This window comes from Ambystoma mexicanum, chromosome 3p (genome assembly GCF_040938575.1).
Source record: "Ambystoma mexicanum isolate Mex_15411 chromosome 3p, UKY_AmexF1_1, whole genome shotgun sequence".
In the NCBI taxonomy this organism is placed as follows: Eukaryota; Metazoa; Chordata; class Amphibia; order Caudata; family Ambystomatidae; genus Ambystoma; species Ambystoma mexicanum.
Window position 1 is genome coordinate 775,509,683 of NC_090925.1, and position 27,621 is coordinate 775,537,303.

General features: G+C 45.5%; 1 protein-coding gene across 4 annotated transcripts in view; it reads left to right on the forward strand.

Moving 5' to 3' along the window:
* LOC138580854 (very long chain fatty acid elongase 4-like) overlaps positions 1–27,621 on the forward strand; it is a 298,176-nt gene that overhangs the window by 121,045 nt on the left and 149,510 nt on the right. Inside the window, exon 1 of one of the 4 annotated variants that reach the window (XM_069651732.1) lies at positions 10,615–10,850. The exons of the other annotated variants lie outside the window; for them this stretch is intronic. The gene's annotated coding sequence lies outside the window, so the exon portion shown is untranslated. Of the gene's footprint in view, positions 1–10,614; positions 10,851–27,621 lie in introns of those variants that run through there. 4 annotated transcript variants of the gene reach the window in all.

The window sequence follows — 27,621 nt, forward strand, 5'->3', positions numbered from 1 at the left end:
ATAAATTAAGTTCTGCTACAGTATCTTTTAAAGAATCGTTTACTACCGATTTGAAGGCCACCAGCGAGATTTCCAACAGAGCCCGAATGAATAAGAACTTCAGTTTCTAGACCCTCAAAGACTTTGACCAACGAGCTCAACACGAAATTTAGGGCAGCAATAGGGGCAGAACTAAGCACCTGATCCCTCTGCGCGGGCCCCCTGGTATCAGCCAATTTGGCCTCAGGCAGCAGTGATATTATACTTTGCCTAGTCAGTTCCATTTCTCTTGACGCATCCAATAAAGCAGAAATTGCATTCAGCTCAAAAGAGGCATCAAAGTTGGGCAAAGTGTTGGTATTATCGCTAGCCTCCTCAGCCAGGTAAATGTTTAAATCACCCTGGCCAATATTTAGCCCTGAGGGCATATATGGAAGGCTGTTGGGCAAAGCAACTCCCGGACTAACACCCTTCACCTGAGCAACAGTTCTGTTTACCCTGGCCTCAACGGGAAAGTAATTTAAAATTGTACTTTTTATTGATGTTGCTGTAAGGGTGTAATCCCGGTTAACTAGCAAACAGGCTTGTAGCCTGTGGGCATTGGGCGTAGAGATACCAGAGTCTTTACTATTCGCTGTTGGCAGTGTTGGCAAAAGAATTAAGCCGGAGCCTGAAGCCAGCTGACCGTCTTTGGGGAATGATACTTTCTTTGCCCTGAAATCTGCAATTTGTAATTGGGAGGGGTTTAAACATAGATCTGACCACTCTCGATGCAGCGGGATCCAACACATGGGGTTCCTCCCATTCCGGGGCATGATGTTCACTGATCGCATAGGAGCTGCAGAGATTATAAATTTTTAATTTCATCATGTTGATGTAAAGGGCCAATAATTAATGTTTTTTTGGCACAGGACTTATCTGGACACCAACGCAGAGTGTCTTTGTAGGATGCCCCAAGTGTGCACACTATTCAGGTCAAAGGTAAAAAACCCGCAGTCCCCGAAAGAGGCACAGTGGACTCCCACAGACAGACGAAGGATAGAACAGAGTGGAGTAGGCTTGCTTCCTCAGCCGAGCGATCAAATCATGCCGGGTAGAGGAGTCTAAACAGTCAAAGTGAAAGACAAACGCTTGGGCGTAGTATCACGATTGAGTACACCAAAGAGAAGCGAAACGCTGTTTAACTAGTTCCAAATGCAAAAGTGATACGTCAAAAAGGGCGTTGAAAGTACCTTTTTGTAGTTGATCTGCATGAGTCTCCCAAAGGAAGGGGGAGCACATGAGGCCCGCGATGGACTGCGACAGACTGCAGCAACACTCTGCAGCCTTCACTCTGAGCTCAGGGGCAACGTACTCGCCTTGGATGCAAGACACGGAGCAACGCAGGTTCGATACCCGGGTCCGCGCTTAGAAACATCTGGGTATTAAGCACGTTGTACATAACCTATCGTATCGTATCATATCAAATCAAATGAGACCTGTTGATATACATGTGAGGTTCTAATGGCTTGGTAGGCTCATATCCGACTGCTTATGGAGACCCCTTGACTATTGATACATTCTCCTGCAGTTTTGCTTTTTCAGCATGAACCTTCATCCGCAGTGTACTGCAGATTTCAAGCTTGCCCTGGTCGTGTTGCATCAAATTTGCCATTTTTGACCTCCGTCCCATCAGCTGATTTCACTTTTATTGCAAGAAGAGCTCTTACGTTTCGTTTCCCCAGACCTGCCCACCAAACACTGTGGTCCTCTGGCTGTCTGAACAAAACTAGGCCAAAAACATGCTTAACCCAATAACTACTTGTGACACAGACCAGTTTTATGACCCGTCTATGCCTTCCCCCATCTCTTACAGGCGCTGTTGGTGTTCAGGAGACCCTTTTCAAGCTTTGTACTTTGCTCTTCCTCTCTTCACAGGAAGTGGCCTACCGTCACTGACGTGAGCACTGCATTTCCAGTCCTTGCCTCTTTCAAGTTCCGTTGGGCAGCTTCATGATTCCCACACAGAAAATGCTTGTTTGAATTTACAATAAGACGTGTTTGCGGCCCAAGAGGCTTGGAGTTGGACAACTCTGATTTCAATGCATTGTTCGCCTATTCAACCAAATTGTGCTCTATTGTGCATCTTTCTGTGATGTGAACATAAAAAGCTGCTTTAAGACGCATTGCAGTGCTAGTGCCTTTGGTTTGCATTTTCGTCTCTTTTGCACAGGTTAGTCACTGGTGTCAAAGGCACTTGGTGTATACAATCACATGTGGAGGCTTATCCTAGAAATGTATTTGTCTTTGGGTGGACTGTAATTAGAATTTCTTACCATTAACTCTGCCCTAAGCCTAATGTGTGGGCATGAAGTTGGAGCCCCTGTCTGAAACTACTTCCGACGTGGGAGTTAATCTGTGTATGAATTAAGCTTTAGAGACCCAGGCGGAGGGCCATACTGGGAGTTATGGAAACAGTAGACTTAGTTAAAGACCTGATCGCAGCAAGAGTGTTTAACAAGGTTTATGGGCCTATAGCTCCCAGAATGGGATGAGCGCACAGCCTATCAAGCGTGATGGGGGTCAGAGATCTGTTCCTGTCAGTTGGGGAGGCCTATCAAGGTTTACACCAGAGATTGGGCAAAGGAGTTGGAAGGGCCCCAATCACTGTCCCTTCCCCATGTGCCTATTTGCTGGACAAGAGTACCACTCTATCACCCTAGTAGCTCCAATGTCAGCTGCCTTGACATCGGTGTAGTTGGCGTTGAACCAGAGAGAACCGCATAACAACATGAACGTAGCAAGCCCTGTGTGATGCACCACAGTTTCAATATCGGTGCAAATTAGAAAGTGAAGTGCTGTCGACAGATCCACCTGCTTGAGGAAGGGAGGGAGGGGGAGTGGGAGAGACTCTCTCTCTCTATGGGATTACTGCTTTCATTAAAATAAAATGCGTATCTGTCCCTACTGCTAAGAGGAATTTCCCTACCTATGAACTAAAACCAAGGGTGCTCGTTCACTGTCAAAATAAGAAAAGCTAGTCCTCCGCCCAAAACCTTTTCAATATTTGGCCCCACCACTTAAAAAAAACACTCAGCCAGAACCATGGACTCTCCGTTCAGGATTTATCCAACCAGTGTAGTTGGGGTCACTCCCCGGGCAGTGTTCACAATTCACCAAAGAAATATTCTTGACCATTAACCAAAGCAAACTACTTAGGTCTTTCTTTAAAAAGTTGCAAGTCTCTGTATAAACCAAATGTCTCTTGTCCTTTTAGGGGAGAGAGTATTCCCTTCCTCCTTGTCCACCTATTTGTCCCTTTTCATTCATCCACTAGATCAAGAGTCTTGACCAGACTCATTGAGCCCTCCACGTTCTGTTCTCTTTATCAGTCCTAGGTTCCTTGTTTCCCCAATTCTCTCTAGACCCCTCTGGGTGTTTGGCTGTTAGTTTTTGTGGTGCAATTGTTGGCACCTGCCAATATTCCTAACTCTGGTTTCTCTATCTCCTGTAACCCCCCCTCAGTAGGCGGCTTCTTCGTGGTGCATCCCGCTCGCCTCCATGCTCCCTGGGCAACCCTGATACCTTCTTGGTTGTCGGGGGTGCTCCAGCGGGATGGCATCATAGCATGGGTTTGATTGGTTCATTCCTCTCTTCACTGTTTTTGTTATAGAAGAATTTGGTTCTTGGATTCTGCCCGTCCCTGACGTTTCACTAGCTCTTGTATGCCGAACAGGGGATTTGTTCCTCCGCTCCGTTCCTCCCTTCACTGTCTCTGCTATAGAAGCGCTTGCTTCTCGGATTGTGCCCTCTCGGCTGCTCTGTTGGCCCTCGTTCTCCAAACCGAGGATTTGTTCCTCCGCTCCGGTCTCGACATTAGTTTCCTGGCCCCAGGCCCACCATGGCTTCAACGTGGCCATGCCACCAGGTGAGATGGTTCTTCCGTCCCTGTCTCCTTCATGGCAGTATCGCTGCGCTTGACGCTGGCCATTTGGCATCCCTCTCGATCTGCTCTGCTCTTCCACACCACTGCTGGCTCCCCGGTCTAGCATGGCTCTGCCCCTGCAGGAGGTATGCTCGTCGGAGGCTTGCCTCTGCATAGGACTCCTCTTCTTTCATTCAAGCTTCCTTGTCTCTTTATTCAGTCCACCGTCTTTCAAAGGGGGGGGGGGGGGAGTGTTCTTCACCAGCTGCTGAGCTCAAGGTGTTTCCAGTATTACCTTGAGTGAAAGATATAGACGCAATGTCATATTTTGAATGCCACACAGCAATGTCATCTGTCTGTTCCACTCCCTTATGTGATGACAGGGTGATCCTTGTAAGATGCTAAACACTGTACTAGCCCCTATTCTTCCACCAGCACTGTGTGGATACACTGTCAAGTTTCTCTGAGATGGCCTGCACTGCTTCGACGTATGAGAAGCCCACATTCACCTCACCCACTTATCCTGCACACTGTCTTCCTAGCTCCCTCTACTTGGGGCTTTAAGCCCCAAATACAAATATTGTAACCAACAACCAGATGTTATGGTGTATTCTCATGAACCTAATCTGGGTTTGATCCAGGGATAAGTTTTAAGTGGCAGTTTTCTGGTTTCCCCTCTGCTCCCAGTGAGGTGGGGTTAGTAAACCTACATGGTGCTCAACCTAGAACATCTGGGTTGGGAACCAGGGGTGGGTTATTTTCTTTCTGCACTGACAAGATTTCAATTCTCCACATGTCCTCACTTCAGGTGGATTGTAGACCTCCAGAGTTTCTCAGTGAGGTAGATTGGGGACTTCAGGGTGATGGCCTTGTAGATGATGCAGCAGGATTTGAAGATGACACAGGCTTGAAGCGAGAGCCAGTGCAGTTCTGAGGGTCAGTGATGTGGTAGAATTTGAAGAGTTCTTTGAGTCTTGCTACTGCAGGCAAGACACAACTGAGGGGTTCCCAGAGTAGTTGCCGAAAAGCCGTCCAAAAGGGCATTGTGTCAGGAAATCACCTCGGTTGTCTCCACAGACATTAAAAACCCCTTCAATTGCATTAAAAGCACATAGCAATTTTGTCAGTCTTTCCCTATCATGTTCATCTCATGGCCCCAGTGTCGGGGAACATCATGGTATACAACGAACAATAAACCAACCCCCAACGCGTGTCAGATCTTTCAGGGAGCGTTGGCGGGTTGCCATGGAAATGCTGGCAGCCGGCACGTTGGTTTACACTCGCTCGTGTACGGCAGCGCCGCATTCCGCATGTTAGGTGATTTCCGGATATAAGTCCCTCCCAGTCTACAGAGCGGTGCTTCTGAATTTGTTTAGAGCAGCTTTCTTGTTCTTGGATACTTCTTGCTTTTGAATATTCGTTTTTGACCTTGTTTTGCCTACTGGTTTGAGTCTGTCATTTGCCCTCATCTGCTCGATACTTGGTATTCTCGACCTGAAAAGCTCAACGGAAATGCCTTTGCCTACGATTTTTGTTATGGTAACCATTTGGAATGTTATGATATCGGAACTGATTACGGAATCCTTTTGCCTTACGGATTAGTGTTGTTTGATTCATCTTCATTGGAACTTTGGGTATGTTATTGTTCTTTGCTTTCAAGACCCATTCCTTGAGTGCTTGGACTAGAGACTGCCTATAAAAGCATTGGACTTTATTTAAGGAATCCTTGTGCTGTCGGGAATAGCTGATTCTGCATTCATTTCCTCATATCTCCAAGGAGTTCCATCTGTTTCCCATGCAGCCTTTGGTAAGACCATCTTTCCTTCTTCATTTTCATTTAAAACCAGGTTTTGCAAACTATCCTGATCACTCATGGTTAGGTGCTTCTGATTGCCTGTCCTTTGTCTACAGGATTACGCCCCTTTTTGATATGGAAACGGGCAGAATTATGTTGCATTGATTGTTAAAGAAGACTCCTGTTCCTACACACAATTGAGTTTAGCGACTCATTACTTTAGTATTATCTCTCTTGCTTCATGAGATGCTAATTGTGTGTTTGTCAGCTGTATACCGAGGCGTTTATCCATCTTTTGGTCAATAGTCCTCCAATCTGTCCTTGTGTACTCTTGAGAGTTATATTGGCAGAAAGAATTCTTCTACTACACGACGTGCTCAACTGTCAGTAGGCACAAACTCCAGAATACTGCTGGGGGTATCTGACACTTTGCCACCATCGAGGTGGGAGAGGGGGGAGGGAGAGGACTACGTTTTGTAAAGCAGATTTGAAGCTTCATTTTCCATAGGAGAGAAAGTTGATACCAAGCCTTTAGTTTTCCTTGGTATCTGCTGTTTGAAGGAGATGTGTCCGTCAATGTCGGACCAAAGGACCGTGGTGCAGGTGGCCAGCTGAGCTGTGAAGCCCTCGTGGTGCATAGTAGAAAGTCAGGTCTGGATGTCTGGGTGTTCACTGTTGAACATGTGGATGTCTTTGCTAGAGGATATGTTGAAGTAGAGCTTTGTGTCATGGATGTTGTGTGGAGCGAGGAGGGTTCCACGCGGTTTCATGTAAGATTGAAGGTCACTTGGGAGAGTATGGATCCTTGTGGGACTCGACAATTGATGGGTATAGTTGGTAATCTGTAGGAATCCATTTGTACAACCTGGTCGTGATTAGCAAGGTACGATTTGAACCAGCTGATGTAGATTTTCATTGAGTGACTGGCGATCTACTGTGTTGAATGCTGCTGAGAGATCAAGGGGAACCAGGAGGCAAGGAGGGTCATCAATCAAGGATTCTAAGGGCATTGACTATCAACTTGATGGTAGCCGTTTCTGTGCTGCTTCTGGGTATGGAGCCAGATTGGTAGTACTAAAGGAGGTTTTTGGCTTCAGCATATTGGAGGCGTTGGTGGCTATTGCTTTCTCAGGGATCTTACCTAGAAAGGGAAGATGGGGCCGTTGTTGCTGAGGTGTACAGGGTTCAGTGTTAGTTTCTTGAGAAGCCAGAGGATTTGTCCAGACTTGAGGGTCAAGGCGAAGGTGCCTTTAGTTAGGGAGCTGTTGATTGTCCGCTAAGGGAGGAGTACTTCAATCATGCCCTGATGACCGTTGTCTCGTCGTGGAACCAATGCAGAGCCCATATGCAATATACAGGAGTCACCTTCAGTAAGGTAGTTCTACAAACAGAACTAGGTATGAATGTGGTAAGCTTCAGGCATGAGCAGCAACTCATTGTCTTAATGCAGTTTAGAAAATATTTGGTTGCCATACAGATTCTTAGGAGGAAACATTTGAATCCCTGCTTTAACAGTTCTGGATTTTTAGGTGCTAGATCATACAAATGAGAAAGGGCATTAGCCCTGTTCTAGACAGTGTTTAGCCAAATGTTACTACAGAATCGTAGACCACAAAGAAAAGCAGTCTGTGTGCTTGGCGTGAATGAGTACACCTGACGCCCCCCTGGCGCAACTCATTATTGTGGTCCATATACACTAACACAGTGGTGGGCCCCCTGCTAACGTTGATGGCACTCCTTATTTTATTTATTTTTCAACTTTTTTATTGATTGTGTCACGTCATAGCTACATCACATATTCAACAGTAATAAGTGTGCAATAAAGATGAGTAATTACATTACAAGTTGCGGTTCTCTCCATTTGCAAATCTACGTAACGTTCATGTGGGGCATTCGTCGTCTGACAACCTATCACAAAGGTATATTCTGAATTGTGCCCAAATGTCTTTCGGCCGATTGGTTCTGGGTAACGTTGTTGATGGCACTCCTTGAATGCAGCCTTATAGAAGCTCCTGATCCATAAATGTTTTTCTGCTGAGGTCGGTTTACACAAACGAAAGGGGACTGGATGTAGCCACTGCCTCACTGAAACACTTCTGTGGAAGTATGGCCCCAGTGGTGACCACTGGGGCTTTGGCCTGTGCATATGAAGGCTTTTCATGGTCAGCATGGATGAACACAGGTTCAATGGTGAACATGGTCTTCAATGCCACAAACGCTACTTGTGCGGGTTGCTGTTGAGCAGCCGGCTCATGTGGAGGTGAGCCTTAGCTGCTTTGCCGGGGCCACTGATATCCTGAAGTAAAAATCCTGGTTGCGGACAGTATCCTGAAGTGAAATCATGCTGACGGAGTAGTGGAATGTCTCTGCTATATCCTGCACTATTCCCGAAGCAAATGGGTGCAGGGGAACCCCACACCGAAAGATCCTGTGACGAGCACTGTGGCCACCCGCCATCTTGGTGAGGCTGATGGCGCAGAAGCTGCTCCTGGCTGTGGGGCAAGGAGAGAGCCTCGATGATGGGCCTGCCTGGACTCTGAGACACTGGGTCTCTGTAAAAAAGCAGTGGCGGAGAGCAGCTGAGCAACCCGGCGCCGTCTGAGCACACTGCAGCGGGAACAGTGGGGAGCTACCCGGCACCCACGGTGCACAAAAGTAGTGGCATTGCTGTAATTGGCGAGAGGAATTCCAGATTAGGCCTCAGGTGGGGAAGTCGGAAGACAGACCCTGCAGATCATGGCCTCCACCCCAACCCCTCTTCTCCCAAGCACGCGCGCACGCACACCACACATACAAACACACACCCACACGAGCCAGGACAGGAAGGTTCATAAAACCATGGAGGCCGCGCACAGGATCAAAGCGCAGTGAGACCTGGGACAAGAGCAAGGCCGGGAACCCCATACCATATACCCGCCCCATAGCAAGAGGCTGCTGCAGTAAAGGCAGCCATCAAATACAGTAGGAGCCACAAGCAGCCTGGGCTAGATACCGCACACAGGGAGGGGTACCCATGTAAACCCTCCCGTGGTGGGGAGCTGCTGGGGAGGCCCTTGCACAGAGGGAAGTGAGAACTGTATTGCAAGGACTGGAGCGTTTGGGGGGGAGAACCAGCGGCAACCTCCGCCCAGGAAGACAATTGCACTAAAATGTGAAGGCCAAGGCACTTGGGACGCAACACGAGTAGGAGCACAGATTGGGTGACTGGGTCCGCTGGGCTGCCATTGTGGTCAAGAGGAACAGAACGCAACACAAGATGGACCGATGCATGCTGAGTGGTCCTTTTGCTGCCCTGGCCCACACCCCCAAGATGTTGGGCGCTGGACAGGAGATGGAGCCTGCCCGGGTCTCCCTCACAGACATAATGGCAGCAATAGGGGAGTCCAGATCATCAGTGGAGGGGAAGATAGACGGCCTGTCAACGGAGGTCTCCTTCCTTTGGCAGGACCTGCGGAATTTCTCCACCTGGATGGGCGAAACAGAACAACAGATCTCGGACACAGAGGACATGGTCAAGCGCATGGAAAAACAACTGTCACCCAAGGATGGCCCACCATAAAAGCAGAGCCAAAGACAGTGAGGGGAGATCACAGTGAAACAACTTACGGATCCTCTGGGTACCAGAGAGGGAGGAGGGGCCCAGCATGGAGCTCTTCCTGGAAAAATGGCTGACAGACCTCTTCGACCCCAAAATTATCTCAATACTTCTCATCCGAAAGAGCTCACAGGATCCCGACGGGCCAGCTGGTGCCCGGGGCACCTCCCCGTCCTATAATCGCCAGACTCCTGAACTTCCGAGATAGGGACACCCTGTTGCAAATGGCGAGGGCCACGGCTCCCGTAACATACAATGGATATCGGATTGGGTTCTTCCGAGACTGCACCAGGGAAGTTCAGAAGGCGTGGCAGTCCTTTGACTCAGTCAAGCAGAAGCTGATCTCACAGGGCATAAAATACACTCTTCTTCCCGGCACAGCTAAAGGTTTACTACGGGGGCAGTGTACAGCTCTTCACCGAACCCAAGGACTGCTGGCGCTGCTCACAGTAGCAGAGGGCAGACATGCCATTTCGAGAATTTGCAAGATACTGTTGGAACGGAACTCGAGAGCAGAATTGAAGTGCAGAGAGAGATGGGAAAGGAATTGGGCAAGACGTTTGAGGAAAAAGAATGGAAGGATATAGCATTGTACTGTAAGAAGGTCTCTAGAAATGCCAGGCTACACCTCCCACAATTGTATATTACACAGAGAGCATACCTCACATCTGCGGCCATTGCACAATTCAAGGGAGCAAGCAGATGAGTATGCCCCAGATGTAGAGGGGAAGAGGCTGGATTGATGCACAGGTTTTGGGGATGCCCGATAGTGCAGAGGTTCTGGAGAGGGGTGTCACATAAGCGGCCCTAGGAGGTATAGAATTTGATATTCAGACCCCAGAGGCCTGCCTGCTAGGTCGATGTAAGAGAAGCACGAAAGATAAACCATTAAATTAAATAAACTCAGAACCTGATGTATATAATGGCCAAACACAGCATAACCATGCGGTGGAAGGACGCTAGAGAACCGAGCATAACTAGGTGGTGGAGGGATTTGGAAAAGTGGGTAATGGCAGAAACTGGAGTGTGGGAAAGGGCATTCGGAGAACAAAAAGTGGACTTGGGAATAGACATTCAACGATGGATAGCGCTAACTGTGACTTTGATTGCATGTGAGGAAGGTGAGGCCACCACGCAGGCCACATTGGAGGAGGTTGAGGCAGTGTGATTAGGAACATACATTTTAAGGACATTATGCACAGGCTGGACGGGGGGGGGGGTCAGGGGTAGGATTTAGGTGAATGAGGATAATAGATATGTTAACATGATGATGTACATTATTGTGTGGTTTGTTCTGTTATAAAAAAAAAGTGCAATAAATTTTTTTTTTTTTTAAAAAAGGTCTGCCTCTAGCTCGCAGGACACATCCCTGGAAATCCGATGGCACATGACTGGGTGGTATCTCTGACATGTAGCATCAACTGGCTGGGCTCCAGCATTTAACGGAGATTGGTGCTCCAGTTCCCCAAGAGGCGCTCACCGGACATTGCCCTCCTGACAGAGACACACTTGGTTGGTACGGAATGCAGGTTCTTTAAGAGGTCGAATTCATCTACCATGCTGGATTCTCAAGAGGGGTAAGGGGACGTTGGTTCTAATACATAAGAGGGTACCATTCCAACTGAGGGAGGTACAGGCAGACCAGAGAGGGCGATTTGTAGTGGTAACTGGGGAAATGTGGGGGAACAGCCTGTGCATTGTGGCAGTATATATACCCCCACCGCTCATGATGGAGCTCCTGAAGGATCTCCAATCGACAATAATCACAGATCAAGCTGACATGTGGGTGCTGGGGGGGGGGGGTCTTCAACAAAGTCATGGAAGTGGGCAAAGACAGATCACACACGGGCAATAAAAACCCTGCCCTTCTGACCAAGCTACACTCCTTTATGACAGCACTGGGGCTAGTGGGCGTAAGGAGGGCACTGCAGAATCTGGGTTCTCATTCTTCTCCAATGTACACAGGTCCCTATGATATGATATGGCATTTATAATGTGCCTATACACCTGTGTTCTAGGATAGATTACGTCTTTGTCCCACAGATTATGGCACACAGGTTGCTGTCCATGACATTTCTGGCCAGAGGCATCTCTGATCACTCCACCCTACTCATGGTGTTAAAAAATAGGCGAACGAAACCCTGTTCAGCTTGGCACCTTAATGCATACTAAATGGGCATGTCGGAGGTAATCGAGGGTCTATCCACTAGGACAACAGAATACTTCACCCGATCACGCTATGGGGGCTACAAGGCGGTGCTTTGGGGGAGGCTCTCCTCTCTCTCTCTCTCTCTCTCTCTCACTCTCATGACTGCCCAACGCCAGCAACACGCCTGGGAAATAGAAGAGGCAGAGGAGCAGGCATCAAGGCGGCGGGAGGAGGAGTTTCTGGAATCTGGGTCCCAGGCTTCACAAGAAGCTCTAGTTTAGGCTCTAAGGAATATGGCTTTGGATAATTTGAGGGCAGCCTACTGCACGGCATGTAGCCAAATACACGAAACTGGGGACAAGGCTGGGAAAATTCTGGATTGGTTGGGAAGGCGGAACGGGAGCAAGGGACACGTACGTGATATACTTGAAACACTTGTGTATAGACGCGTTACAAATGCCATATCATATCATACAGAACACCGGGGGAGGGATACTAATGGAGGTCTCGGCTATTGCTGGGACTTTTGCGACCTTCTATGAGGACCTCTACTCCCCTCAGAGGGGAGGAGCCGAGACGACAGATCACATATTCTTGGCTCAATAATGATCCCCGCCTCTCAGATCAGCAGGAGCTGGGACTTGAACCTGAGATCACAGAGGAGGAGGTGGCAGCAGCACTGTCCCAGCTTCAATCTGGCAAGACCCCGGGACCCAACGGTTTCTCTGTGGAAACCTGGAAATGACTGGGTGAACCAGTGATTGGGCAAATGCACCATATGTTTATACAAAGCCAAAAGAACGGGCAACTCCCACCCCCCCCCCCAGACCTCAGTATGGCATGTATCGTGCTGATCCCCCAAAGCTTGGGAAACCACTGGAACTCTGTCCCTCCTACAGGCCAATATCGCTAATTAATGGGGAGACCAAGGTCCTGGCAAAGGTCTTAGCTAACAGGCTACCAGGAGTTATAGACTCCCTATTACACAGAGACCAATGCAGTTTTATGCCCTCCAGATCCACTTGGATGAACCTACACAGGGCTCAGTTTGCCATTGATCAGGCCTTGGCGATACGAGACCCACTAGCGCTTTTAGCCATGGACTTGAGAAGGCAATCGACTTGGTAGGGTGGTCACCTTATGGGAGATTATGGGCCACATGGGATTTGGGGAAAGCTTCATGTCCTTGGTCAGACTACTGGACAATTCTCCAGAAGTGGTGGTGCAGGTAAACTGGGTGTCCTCCAGGGCTTTCACACTGGGGCGGGGGACCAGACAGGGCTGCCCCTTCTCTCCCCTACTTTTCACACAGGCCATAGAGCCGCTGGTGATAAAACTCAGGAAGACCAAGGAATGGATGGGATTCACATGGCTGTGGGGAGGGGAAGATCGGGTCTCCCTCTATGCAGACGATCTCCTTATTTATATAAGCAACCAGGTCACCTCCTGCCCTGTGGTGACCCGTATCCTCACAGAATGCCAGACAGAAAAAACAGTCTTATTCCCTCCTCAAGGGGGGCACAGGGCGATTCCTAGGCAGTGCCCATACTCCATCTCAATCTGGGGTTTTGATTATTTAGGCATCTGAATGAGCCCAGACCCGGGGGAATTCCTACGCCTTAACCTGCAACCAGTGATGGACAGATTCCCGACCACGGCGGTCAACTGGCAGTCCCTTCCACTGACCGGCAGTGCGGCCCTCTTTAAGATGCTGATGCTCCTGAGATTCCTCGATGTCCTGCAGAACACTCCACTTCCCATCCCCAAAGCGTTTTTTACATCCATTGATGGCATTATCTGGGGGTTGCTCTCGGTGGGGGGCAAACAACCCTGCATTGCTCTTAAAACCCTGCAACACTCAGTTTAGAAGGGGGAGAATTGGTCTGCCCTGACTCCGCACTTATTACTGGGCAGCACAATTGGGGTTAGTGAGCAAATGGCTTCATGGTGACCCTGGGCTCCGACACATGGGGGTCGGGTGGAGAAAAGTAGAATGGGACCCAACACACCCCTGCATGTACTGTGCAGAGACAGGAGGGGGGACTATGGAACTGCCGGAGATGACTCTGCACATCCGTCAAACCTGGGTAGATGCTCATCACTACATTGGCTGGGGTGGGAGACCAACACTGGACCAGCCCCTCTGGAAGAATCGGCATATCCCCAAAGTCTTATAAATAGGACATTTTGTGCGCTGGGAGGGGAAAGGGTTTCGGACGCTTGCGGATGTAGTACAGGAGAGGCATCTGCTAGTATTTGGTGCACTGCAGGATAAGTTTAAGCTGCCAAACAAGGACCAATGCACACCTACAATTAACGCACGCCATTGGCTCCCAGTTCCCTGTGTTGGAGGAGGTCCCGGAATGCCCCCCCCCCCTTGGAGGCTAATATCTTCGCACAACGCATTCCAACTAAGGTCACTTCCACGCTGCACCAGGTGCTCTCTGCTTTTGAGGCCCAGGGGTTGTCCCAACTTAGAGAAATGGAAGAGGGAGGTGGGCCCACTAGAATCTTGGGAATGGGTGGAGGCACTGATGTTCCCTAGAGACATCGGAATAGCTGCCAGGCTGCGCTTAATCCAATTCAAGATACTGCATCAAGATTCTAGAACCTGACTGATCCAGGAATGGCAGATTGAGGCTGGATCTCCTGTGTCCTGAGCGCATCTCCAACTGCCACAATGGCTCATCCTACCACAGCTGAGTCTTCTCAACCTACCAAGCGGCAAAAAGGTGGAGATGTTGAGACTAGGGAAGATGGAAAGAGGGAAGACAAAATCCTGGAACTTTTAACCAAGGTTACCTCAGATATAGCAGATATTAAAGCAAAACTGTTTGCTTCAGAGGAGAGAGATACTGCGTTATCCACTAAGGTTGACTCTAATGAGAGCCATCTGACTTCAGTGGATGAAGGAGCACAGAGGATGACTGAACAGATAAGGGATTTACAGCTGCAAAATGAGAAATTAACCCTCAAAATCTCTGAACCGGAACAATTTTCTAGGAGAAACAACAACCAGATAGCAGGATTTCCTGAAAATGCTGAGAGGAACTGCCCTGTGGATTTGCTGGAGAAGAACTTGATAAAGTTGTTTAAATTGGATCCCAAAATACGTCTTGAAATTGAAAGAGCACATAGATACTTAGGTCCAAAGCCGGCCATGGGTCAAAGACCAAGGCACTCATAAAGTTCCTGAGATTTCATGTAAAGGAATTGGTTCTTAAAGAGCATGAGAAATGGGGGATCTCACTTGGGGGGATCACAAAATCATGATTTCTGGTGACCTAAGCTGGGATATCCTTGAGAAGTGCACGACTTTTAATTTGGCAAAAGAGAAAGCAATTAATAAAAACTTAAAATAGTACACGATTTATCCGGCAATTTTTAGAGTGGTGATTGATGGACAGGTTCACTCTTTCAATGAACATAAAGGAGCTGAAGCATTCCTATCTGATTTGGATCAAGAGCCTATGGAAGCATCGGCAGCTACATCTGGTCACAAAAACACAGGCAAAAAGAAGAGATGATTATTTTCACCAGCTTCTGTTCTGCCATTAATTTACATCTAGTGTTGTGTTTTGAATTTGGTTCATGTTGAATATAGTTTATTCATACCTCGTTGTGGGTGGGGGCTTGTTTGTTTTTGGAAACGTTACATATCGGTAAAGTATTCATTGGAAACTACTGGTGCGTTTGCTTTTATTTTATTTGAAAGATTGATCTGCAGGCTGTTTCGAGTAAAGGACTTCATCGAATGTGAAGCATGAGCACGTAATCCAGGAATTTGCTTTGTTGATCATCCGGATGGTGAACAGTATGTGCTGGAAGGGCCCGTATGATGAGGAGAATGCAGTGCATTGTTGGGGATCCCGTGTGGGTCCCTCGATGTCAGAAGTTTTAATTCGATGGATGACTTTTATGCAATGACTGGAGCGGTGAGTGGGCAATTAAAGAGCATGGCTACCTGGAGACTGGGTGTTTTCGCGCGGTACGGGGAGGAACGTTGTGATAATAGGTGCACTGTATGCGGGCATTTTACTTGCCTATATTTGTCCAGTTTCAATATTGAACATGCATTTATATCGCGGGTACACTGATCTTGTCAATCTGCATTCCGTGATGTTAGAGGAAATTAATGTGTACACGCACAATATTCCAAGGAGTTACTGGTGCAAAACCAAAATGAGATGTAATTAATATGGTTTGCTTACATGGATTAGATCATTTCTGAGCTTGCGTTTCTATTGTGGGTGCGCTAATTTTGCATTTCGTGATATGGGATGGAATGCATATATACTTGTGCAATATTCTGGAAGTTACTGTTTCACATGGAGGTCCTGAGCGCGGGCATAACCAAAACGAGATGTATTTTAATATGGTTTGCTCAGCGTGAATTGGACCATTTGGGGCTCATTATGTAAAGGGTATGTGTTTATACTGTTTAGGCATGATTCTACCCTGATTTTTGTTTTAGACTCCCTTTAAGTATGGTATATTTTCTTTCAAACAACAAGATCTATCAGGAATGGCTGCTAAACGGGTATGATGGGTGACTGAACCTGCACTGGGAAACATGGGAGAGCAAAAATGTATATAAAACTGTTTCATAGTAATCCTGCGGGAGTGGGTGGTTGGAACATTTGCGGGATGATCTTTGAATTGTTGGTTTGGATACCCTGATACCATGCAGTTCGAAAATGGGTTTACATGAATGAGCGCATATTGTCTTTATGTGAATAAGGGTCTCAATTGCACACAGACAATGAACAAATGCTACATATGTTTTTTTAAACTTCTTTGGGCAGAAGTGGTTTCAAATTGGCACAGTATTATCCTTCTCTAAATATTTCCCTGGTAACACGAACAATATATTATACTGATTGGGAAAGGAATTAGTATGTTTTGGTTGGGTATATTATTGGACTACAAATACACATTAAAGGGTTTATTATTGAAATATAGAGAGGGAGTCTATGATATTTTGAGAATTTGCATAATATTAGAGATGGATTTGATGGTGGGTGGGGAAAGGTTAATAGATGCCGCTGAAAGGATGAGGAGACATAGATTGTAAACATTCACTGTAAAATATGGTATCCGGATTGGATGGTGGGAGGTTATGATGATTTGGGATTATGAATTACTTTTGTAACATAGTTTATGAAATATAGGGATGCAGTAGGAGAAGAAATGTGGATGAACTTCTTTCTGATAATGGACACCATTAAACGGGAGTCTAAGGTTTAGAACACAGTTTGACAATTCAGGAGAATACTCTTAGATGGTTCTGTCTTACTTCGACGGACATGGGTCAAATCTTTTGCAGATTTCTTTTCTTTTTTTTCTTTTTTTGTTGTAATGTACTGTCGTCTCTGTTTTATGTGTTGGCTGTATGTTGCAAGGTAGAAGCATGCATAATGGAGAGCAGTGTAAATAGGATGCACATGAGGATTTCACATGTTAACGAGATCATTCACTGACTGTGATGTGTGAACAGAGATATTTACTTAGCTCATGTTGGGTTGCAAATATGTAATGTGTTTGTTATATAATGGGTGACTTAAACTTTTGTGTCTTGGAATGTTAAGGGTCTAAATTTCCCGAAGAAAAGGAAAAAAGTGATGGCTAGATTATGGAGAACAAAGGCAGATATAATGCTTTTACAAGAAACTCACTTATTGGATTAATCTAGGAAATATCTGACCAACAATAAGTATCCTCGTGAGAAATCAAATTGTTATGTTTCAAAAACAAGGGGAGTTGGTGTCCTCCTTTAAGAAGGGACTTATTCTCAAGCTTGAGAAAGTGGTGATGGATGGAGAAGGTAGGATACTTTTAGTTGACATTTTTTATAGTGGCAAGGTTATTACAATTGGATGTGTATATGGTCCATGTCCTCCAAATAAATTGTTCTTTGAGAGTATTACGTGGTTGCTATGTGATATGCAGGGTGACACAATTATAATTGGTGGAGACTTTAATTGTGTTCTTGATCATGCTGTTGATCGATCAGCAGTGTGCAGATTCACGAATTATGGGATCAGTGGAGAGTTTGGTTTGTTCCTTGAAAGATTCAATCTGGCAGATGCATTGAGGATTATACATTCCTTTAGTAGAGACAACTCATTCTATTCGCCAATGCATGATTCCTTTTCCCGGATTGTCTATGTACTGATATCGGAGAGATTGGTTAATAAGTTGCTGAGTGCAAACATTGGGGAACATGAAATTTCTGATCACAATTTGGTGGATTGGAGGTTGGCAGTAGGTGGAGAAAAATAAAACTTCTTAAAATGGCGCATGGAAGCAGGTATATTAAGAAATGACAATGAAGTAAATCACCTCAAAGCATATATTGAGATGTTTTTCAAGGGAAACACAGGTTATACGGATATTCAAACTGTGGGATAGTTTTAAGGCTGCCATAAGGGGTGAATTAATTAACAGGACCTCATACTCTGGGTTACAGGAGATACATAAGTTAGAGGGGGAGTTAGCTGCTCTTCAAAGGAAATATGCACAAACAAAAAATATGGAAGATCGCCTAAAGATGTCTCGTACACAGGAAGAACTGAAACACAAAACAAATATGATGGCTGAAAAGGGTATCTTTTTTATGAAGCAAAAGTACTGGGAGAGTGGGGATAAGAGCAGTAGATTACTGGCTAATAGACTGAAAGGGATGATGGAATCATGATTTATACAAAATATTGAGAATGCACAGGGTGAAATTGTTATCAAGAATACAGACATTTGCCAATGTTTCCGTTCTTATTACAAAGCTATTTACACCGAAGAAAATTTTCCATTCGAGCCAAAACTAGACCATTTTTTAGCAAATTGGATCTTCCCAAATTATAAACAACAACTTAATGTTGGCAAGGATTGGTCGGTTTGCCTTCAGAGTTTTATAGATCATTTGGGGATACGCTAGCTCCCATTATGTGTGTTCTGTTCAATGATTTCATCTGCAAAGGGTCCATTTGCCAATCAATGTGCGAAGCCCTTATAACACTGATTATGAAACCAGGAAAGGATCAAGCGTGGTAATTATAGACCCATCTCTTTACTTAATGTGGATATTGAAATGTTCTCTAAAGTATTAGCTAATAGGTTGGATAAATATATTGGGGGCCCAATACACATCACAAGTAGGATTTATGAGGAATAGCCCCGGGTATGACAATATCAGGACCATTATTGATATATTGGGATTACCAAGGGATGTGCTTCAGGAAACAGTACTTTATTTATTGATGCCGAGAAAGCCTTCGACAGAGTGAATTGGGCATTTTTGGAGTTCACGATGCAAAAGTTAGGATTTGGGTTTCATTTCTTGCAAGCTATCCCATGTCTTCATGGTGATGTGACAGCTAGAATTTGTGTGAACAATGAGGCTTCCACTTTGTTTAAATTGGAGAGGGGTACAAGGCAGGGATGCCCGCTGTCACTGTTCTTGTTTAACTTGGCTTTAGAATCCTTTCTTGCATATATACGTAGGAATAGTGGTATCAAGGGACTAACGTTTGGGGACACAGAAATCAAAGTCTTGTCATATGCTGATGACACAGTATTTATACTATCAAATTCGAGGGAGGGGAGTAGTGCCCTGAAGAGCACTTTTGAAAGAGTGGGTGAACTTTCTGGTCACAAAGTAAACTGGGAAAACTGAGGTTTTTCCACTTTCAGAGAGATGTATGAGGGGTGATCTTGAGGATTTGAACTGTAAATGGTCTGATTTGAAAGTTAAGTATTTAGGGGTATACGTCGCCAGGGACTTGAAAGCGATTGTTGGGTTAAATGTTGAAATTTTGATTAGTGACCTAATTAGATGTATCAGAAAATGGGAGAGTTTGAACCTGGGAATTTGGGATAAGGTTAATGCCATTAAAATGACTTTATTGCCAAAACTGTTCTATTTAATCCAATCACTTCCCTTTTACTAAGAAATTATTCAAAAGGATTGATAATACATTTCAGAGATTTCTATGGGGTGAGAAGGGGAAAGCCAAAATTCCTCAATATATTATGTTGCATAAAGTATAGGAGGGTGGATTTGGTTTCGGATCTGGTTAAGTACCCTAGGGGCTTTATTTTAAAAAAGGCCGCTCATTATATGGTATCCACGGATAGTCATGAGCCAATTTGGAGGGAGGTATTTCGCCCGTTCGAATTGGACAATATTTACTCAATGGAAAGAATTTCATCAAGACAAGTTAGATTGCAAACTATAAATGCAACATGTAGGACTCTAGTTACTTGGTTGATGGATAATGATCAGAATATTTATTTGCATTCCAAGGCTTCAATTCGGGGTAATCCTAGTCTTCAGCTGGCAAACAAAACTCTATATTGGAGTAGTTGAATTGTTAAAGGTATTTTAAGGATAGAGGACATTATACAGGACGGACGGATGTTTCCCTTTTTAGAGTTACAGAGGAAGTTTGGTTTGGGAATGAGGGAGTTGGTTAGGTATAACGAAGTTAAGATACTTCTCTGTCAAAGGCTAGGAATGTTGTCGGGTTCACTGGGAACTGAACCTGTATTATGTAAAGTACTGAAATCATTTCCACACGCAGTATCTACTTGCGTCAACCTAATGCCTCCAGAAGATGCTAATGTTAAGTCATGGGATAGACTGAAAGAAAAATGGGAAAATTAGTTGCAGTGCCCAATTTCGGAAGACGAATGGGGGAAGATAATACAGGCGGGTTATAGGAGTAAATTGGATTTGAACTTACGCCGAGTTCATCAGAACATTCTGTGTGGTCTGTATTGGACACCTGTGCGTATGCATGGATTTGGTCTCCTAGATAATGAGGTATGCTGGGGATGTGGGAAAGAGAGAGGGAATATGGTTCACATGATGTGGAATTGTTTGAGATCAATGAGTTTCTGGGGGATGTGTTAGATCAGTTGGATACAGTATTGTCTATGAGCTTTCCGAGGACACCATTGTCAACAATTCATTTATCAGATAGAGGAAGATGTATGACTGCTAGAAGGTATAGGTGTTGGATTAATAAGGCTTTAATAGTGGCAGTGAAACACATTTTGCGATTGTGGAAAACTAGGAAAAAGCCGCAGGTGGATGATTGGGTCAATGATATGCAGTTGTTATCAGATTTTGAAAAGTATATGTACTATAGGAGAAATCGGGAAGAGATTTATTTGGATATCTGGTCGCCCTTCAATGATTTGTTATGGTGCATAGAAGTGGGTTTAGTGAATGACATCTGATATCTGTGTTCATGTTGTTTATGACCAATAAAAGGCATGCTGGGTGTGGGGTGTGTCTGTTTTATGTGGGGTGCTTAGTTTATTATTATTTTCTCCTTCTCTCTTTACTTTCTCATGTTTTCGTCCTCTCTTATCGTTGTTTTAGATCTTCTACAAATGTACTGATTGTGTATAGAGGGTTGACGACAATAGGGTATTGGTATGTTTGTTAATATTCTCATTGGATAATTATCTTTTAGGAATTACTCATTTAACTAATTGATAGCTTATACTTTCTGTAAATACTAATGTAAGAACTTTTGAGAATTGTTACCTATTATTGATCCTGTTATGTTTTATTGGAAAATATAAATACATTTAAAAAAAAAAGACTGCATCAGGCTTATTACCCCCGCGCAGCAATGGCGCGGTCGAGATTTGTGGATAGCTGGTGTGCCTGAGATGTGGGAGGACGGAGGGTACCTTCTTCCACATGGTGTGGAAATGTGACTCTATTCAGGACTTTTGGTGGAGGTGCATCCGTCAGATATCTAGGGTGTCTCGAGTCACACAAGACCTGAAAGTGGTGCTACTGGGAATCTGGGGGGGAGGTGGAGTTTACCAGATTTGAGAAGACATTCCTCGCTGTGGCACTGGGGGTGGGGGAAGAGGCTCACGGCTGCAATATGGGATTCTGCAGAAGGACTAAGCCTCAGCCTCTGGGCCACAGAGGTTGACCGATGTGCGTCCCTTGAAAGGTGAATTTACAAGGCCAGAGGTTGCCCTGGGAAATTCCAAAAAGTATGGGGTAGATGGGTGGGAGCCGAGGTGAGGGGGGTTGAAAAATATAACACCCTGGCGAGGGGAGGTGGCTCTACCAGGCACAGGAAACTGTGGCCCGACACTTTCCTTTCCCTCTTAACCTGGGATCTTAATGCATTGACTGTGATACTATTGACATGCTGTAACAAAGCTTTAGCAATCTTGTTTTTATTAATGTGGTTTTATGGAAAACAATAAACGGATATATAAAAGTCAGAAAAAAAAAGTTGGTTGTGCTTCTGATGTGCAGATAAACGTGGGCATGGGTTTACGAAGCCCTGTATAAAACCCCAAACAGCCTTGGATGGCCTTAACAGTTTGGTTTATTGACCAAGATAGAACTGTCCATACCATACTGGTATCCATGTGTATGCTGGACGTTTTGAGCATGCACACCAAGAACTGAACCATGTTAAAGTGAAATATGCATTTCTCTGCCTTAGCACAGAGCAGATGAGCACGTAAGATAAGCAGAACAGAGCAAGGATAACGATCCAACATCCCTAAAATGTTTTGCTAACCCTGCCCCTTTCGAACCCTTTGTTATCGTACAGCCCAAAGGGAATTACAAGGTATTCCAACAAGTTGTACTTTTTACGAGATGCTGTTTTCCACTCATCACCAGTGTTGTTCATGCCCTAGTTAAATGGCTCAACTTGGTATACACCAGAGTATGGCATACTTGATCTAGTAAAACTACGATAAGTGGCCACGGATATCGGTTTTGAATAAGGGTACTAGGAAAAGCAATACATTTCACACAAGGGTTCAATGACTTTGCTTGCACCTTGGCACCCAATTTAGGGACAAAAGACAGTGTAAAGGGGGTAATTTCTTTTGTTTTAATAAATCAGAATTGCCCCTATACTCTGGGGGAAATGCAGGGACTTGACTAGTGTAACCTATTGTGACAGAGTATGCTGGAAGAGATGGACTGCCTGTGGCTTTTATAAGGGAACTTGAATCTCTGGCTGTGTGTGTCTGACCAAAGCAAGACTCGAAAGGCACTGTATAAAGAACCCAATCGGTGATGGGATTGTGAGGATAAAGCCGCAGGGCACCAGGGATAACACTACTAGAATGTGGGCCATCAATTAGATCAGAAGTAATACATTCTGTGTAGCCTGCTTGGGAACCATATGCTTAGCAAAGACAAGGCAGTACTATACCACGGTACAGGCGCTGGGTGTTAGTTCTGAATCGTCAGGATATGCAAAGCACAGCAGCATAAGCAATGTCAATGTAATTACCAGTGCCCCAGAACCCACAAATGTGGCAGCCTGAGAGGTCTGCTATTTCCCCACTGGAGTGCACCGGCAAGGTGTATGAGAACCAGCGGTCTGTCAGGGATGCTGTGTATGCAGGTGCTCCTGGACCTGGGTATACCCCGTCACAAGCCATATGCACTAAATGTCCCTATACATTTGTTGGATCTTGTGTAAAATCTGACCGCCAGCACCTGCTGGGAAATTCAAGTTTGCTCCTCTGGTCTGTGTAGTATTGGGCAAAATCAAGAAACCTACTGCGATGAGGCCCCTTGGCATTGGTTCCCGGTAAAGCCCAGGCCAATGCCCACACTGTCTGACTTTGGCAGACAACATGGGCGTTTCCATAGAAAGTGCCAATTTTTCCATCGAACGGGCACAAACCGGTCAAACGCCCCTGTTACCATTCCATTGTTGTAAAAGGGCCATGGATGAGGCCTGTTTGCCATGGCTCGGCAGAGAAATATGTGGCCTTGCACTGGATGTCTCTGAAGTTTTCTGCTGGGAAACCCGAGCAGAAATGGTAAAATCCGCTCTACTAGGTTTCTCCTCCATTCATCATGAAGTTGGTTGATCTGTAGTACCAGATCCAAAAAGGCTGGGATGGAGGTCTAACACTCATGCTGCAGCACTGGTGTGGCAATCAAAATTGTATAGGATGGGGTAATTTCCTTCCAAACAAAAATTGGCCAAATCGGCTGCCACACTGCCCAGGAAGGAGAGTAAAAACACAGCTTTAGAGACTGAGGTTAGAAATGAAGAGGGCAGACAAAGGAAATGTAACTAACATTTTTTGAACAGCGTGCAGCACATCTTCAGGTCCCTCTAGAAACATTCTTGGAGGCCAACAGGATGTGGCGAGACCCAGAGATGCCAGCAGAGGCTGTGTGTTGCACTGCTGTACTGACCGCATCTGTGCCGAACTCTGTTGGGTTATTCAAAAGGGGATGATGATTGGCCTGAAACTGATCAAAAGAAGTCATGGCTGCCCTTTGTGCGGTGAGGGCCTTCATGATGATGGCTTTGGGATTCACTTCAGCATCCATAAGGGAGTGAAAAAAGAGCGACAAGTTAGCCCGTGGTTCTATCATTACCCTTATCAGATTCTCTAGCCCTCCTCCCTCCCCAAGGACCCAGCATACCTGTTGGTGTAGACCAAGGGGTTGGACACAGAGAGGACAGTGGAGTTATTGGCCTGACGAAACGAGGGCTGATAAAAGATTAGTGCATAGTCCTGCAATTGCATACATTAACCTGGATGCAGATAGATAGGTCATCAGTTGCACCAGAAGGCAGACTAGCATGGTGGTAGGTGAAGTTCCAGAGGTCCAAGGCAACAAGAGTCAGTCTTCAAGGTACTGTGATCTGATGGGACCACAAGAGCTTGGCAAACTCCAGTTCGAGATAGCACAAGGAATAAATTCCAGCTCAACATAAGAAAGTGAGCCAAGGAGGAGGGAGACCGGATTCAGGGCGAAGGGAGATGGGGCATGCCAAGGGATGGAGCCAGCAAGCAGAGAAAGAATACAAAGGCAGAGTTACCTTGGCCCAAAACAGTTCAGGTACTCCCTTACACAGACTGGGATGCAAATTCAGAATCTGAGTCCTGGGGGTGATCTGTGAGCAAGCAGGGTCAAGAGCCAGAAAATTAGAAGTCCATATGTCTTGAAGGTTTCCAAGATGCGCACAACAGGAGCAATGAGGATTTGAGTGCAGATGATTTTGAAGGCTGTATAGATGTCTTACGAGTGGTGTTGGACTCTGGCCATGCTTCGAAATATAGTGCAGTGTACACACTGAGTCCACCTTCACCCCCATCAGTGGCACATAGTGCAGTGATGGTCAATGGGAGACTGCCAGAGAAACGGGGAACTGGGCGACTGAACAAGCACTAGTGGATGCAAGTTCGAAAAGGGATTGCTTTCTCAGTTGCTGTGGTTGATAAAGATTTACATTTGTTGGCTAATCTCAAGCTTTGAGCGACAATTACTCTATCTCTGAGAATTCAGCTTCTGTGCCAGACTGAAGTGGTTTTCCTCGTGTGAAATTCAAAAGTTTATTCTATTTGAAGGTTGTTTGCTTGCAACACTATGGGCCTCATCACGAGTTTGGCGGTAACCCTTAAATCCGGCGGTCACGCTATTACCGCCAGATTTAAGGGTCTGCCAAATCAGGGCTTCGGCGGATTTCTCCCCAGCTCTGAGAAAATTCCTCATTGAGCCCAATGGGGAATGGGGTATTCCCGAATGGGCTCAGTGGGGAATGGGGAATTCCATTAGCGCCAAACCAGTGATCCGGCGCTAATGGCGCCGGGGGTTTGGCGGTAGGGCTCGCCCAACTCGTGATGAGGCCCTATGTATGGCATGAGAGTATAGCCAGAATGGTATTGGAAGGTAGTAGGAATACGCAACCTGAAGGTACTGGGAGTTATTTGGATATTTTTACTCTCTTGAGATTTCTAAAGTGCTTTCGTCAAAGAGTTGTGTAATATATTAGAAAGCAGTACAGTAATCATGAATAACAAGGGAATTAAGAAACCTTAAAAGCAAGTCATGACTCAGAAATATGGGAGAGCAGATGGCCTTTTGAGGTGGGAGTGGAATTTATGACGAGAAGACGAAGAGCGAATGGATAGAGGGAGTGAGTTCTATATATAATATAGTAAATAGTGGCCATGTTGGAATGTATACATCCCAGCCTAACTCTAATGGGTCTTTTCCAACGTAAGCAATCTTACATAAAATGTATTTTGTTGAGGCAGTTATTTATTTGTCGTAACAAACCCTTCAACTAAAGCATCTATCTGCACAAATAACTACACACACTAGTAGCACTGCACCCACACACCTCCAGCTCCCTCGCACATCCATACAGTCTACAGCATTGCACATACACTGCCCCAGGACCGCAGACTTGTGCAGCCACAAGGGAATGTGACCTTGAAGTGCTAAGTCAGCATACTGGAATTTGGGATTGTTAAGCCTTTTAGACATAATCACAACTTTGTGTGATGGCTCTGACTATTGGAATGTGGTCTTACTTTGTAGCTGCGCATAATGGAACCTGGCAAGACTGTTGTAACTATCTGAAGTTATTCGGGATTCCAATAACTCCAACTGAAAAAGGGACATTTAACCTAATAAAGTGTTTGTATGAAATAATCAAATTCATGTCATTTAATATTTTTACAAAATAAATAGATCAACTGAATTTCACAATGTATAATATACTCTAACGCAATTAAACATAGTATTCTAATCCCAAAAATATATGGAAAGATTTTATTGCACAAAACTTTCAAAATTAGCTAATGGACATAAATGAAACTTGCATCTAATATTGTAATTGACGACAAAATGCAAAAGAATTGAAAAGTATAACATAGTTATACAAACTAGTGTAACGCAAGCATACAGACCTTTCTCAGATAGTTGACTAGAATATACGTAGTGTCCCACAATGTTATGTATGTTTATCGGGACAGTGACATGTGTATTGAGCAAAGATCACTTTGTTCATTCTTCCAACAAGATTCAATTAATCAATTGTGACGAATGGAGGATGTTTCTCCCCTAGGGGGAGACCTTTCCTATGGAGCCAGGGAGGTGTCCACAGTACAATAGTCCCCCTGGGGGTGATGCACAGAGGGAGGATCACATGGGAGAGGAAGCCCCTTTATGGGATAAGGGACGACCATTCCCTTAGAACATGATATACCTCTGCATTGTTCAACCCACCCACTTTCCCCAAGGCATACTCTCCTTCCCTCTTACCAAACAGTGCCAATATCTATTTTTGTAAGGTTAACCAGCCTGATATGTTAGACCTGGCTAGCTGCCCTGAAAATACAAATTGCTTTCCATATTGCTCCAATACAAGTACTGTGAAGAAGATGATGACTCGGAGTATGAAGATCACTCCAGAGGACCGGAGTGAATGGTCCAACATGGGAAGAGCCATCCTCTGGCATGGAAACCTGAAAGCCGGCGACACGGCGAACAGGGGACCACAGCAGGAGACGCCATGCACGGAGGCAAACAGGAGCACAAAGGTAGTCCAAGGAGAAGAAGCTACTTTGTATGCTGCCCAAACAATGTTCGCAGAGTCTTGAAGCATGGCAAGACACCAGAAAGCAAGACCAAAGCTTGAGAAGGGAGCAAAGACTGGCGGAACACTTGCCGGCGAGAAGGGGAACCCGAATGCAGTTGGGGAGCGAAGGTCCGGCCCGAGGAAGAAAAGTAGACCGTTGGGGACACCGCAGATGCAAAGGAACCCCCAAACACAGCCGGGGACTCACAGCAGAGCACCGGTGCTCAGAAGACGCGAACTACACAAACTGGTATGTGGGCAGACCGGGAGGTGCTAGAGGTCCGAGAGGAGCTGGGGAGGAACTGCAGAGCACAAGATAAGAGGGTCTGGGATCCCAGGAGTACAAGAGAAAGGAAGAAACACTTGTATGCTTGGCAGGAGAGTATACCAAGCAGGCAAGAGACATTATTATTTTTTTTATTGTATTTGGTTTAAGCAAACCTTTACAAACATTCTTACTCAAGTAGGATAAAATAAATTACTATACATTTACATAAATAATGTATCCATTGTATAACATAGCGTACATTTAAAAGGAAAAGGGGAAAAAAAGGAAATTCCTGTAACGAGACATTATTGCAAGTCTGGGACCCGCACCCATATGAGAGCCAGAGAATCGCGGGTCTGGAACCCTGAGAAACAGGCAGTAGAGTAAACTAGGCTATTGTGAAAGTGCTTTGAGAGTCTGGGACCTGCACCTCTGAGAGCCAAAGAAGCCAGATAACAAGAGAGTCTGGGACCCTGAGAGAAACAGACGTACAGAAGAAAACATATGCTTGGCAGGAGAGTAAACCAAGCGATCAG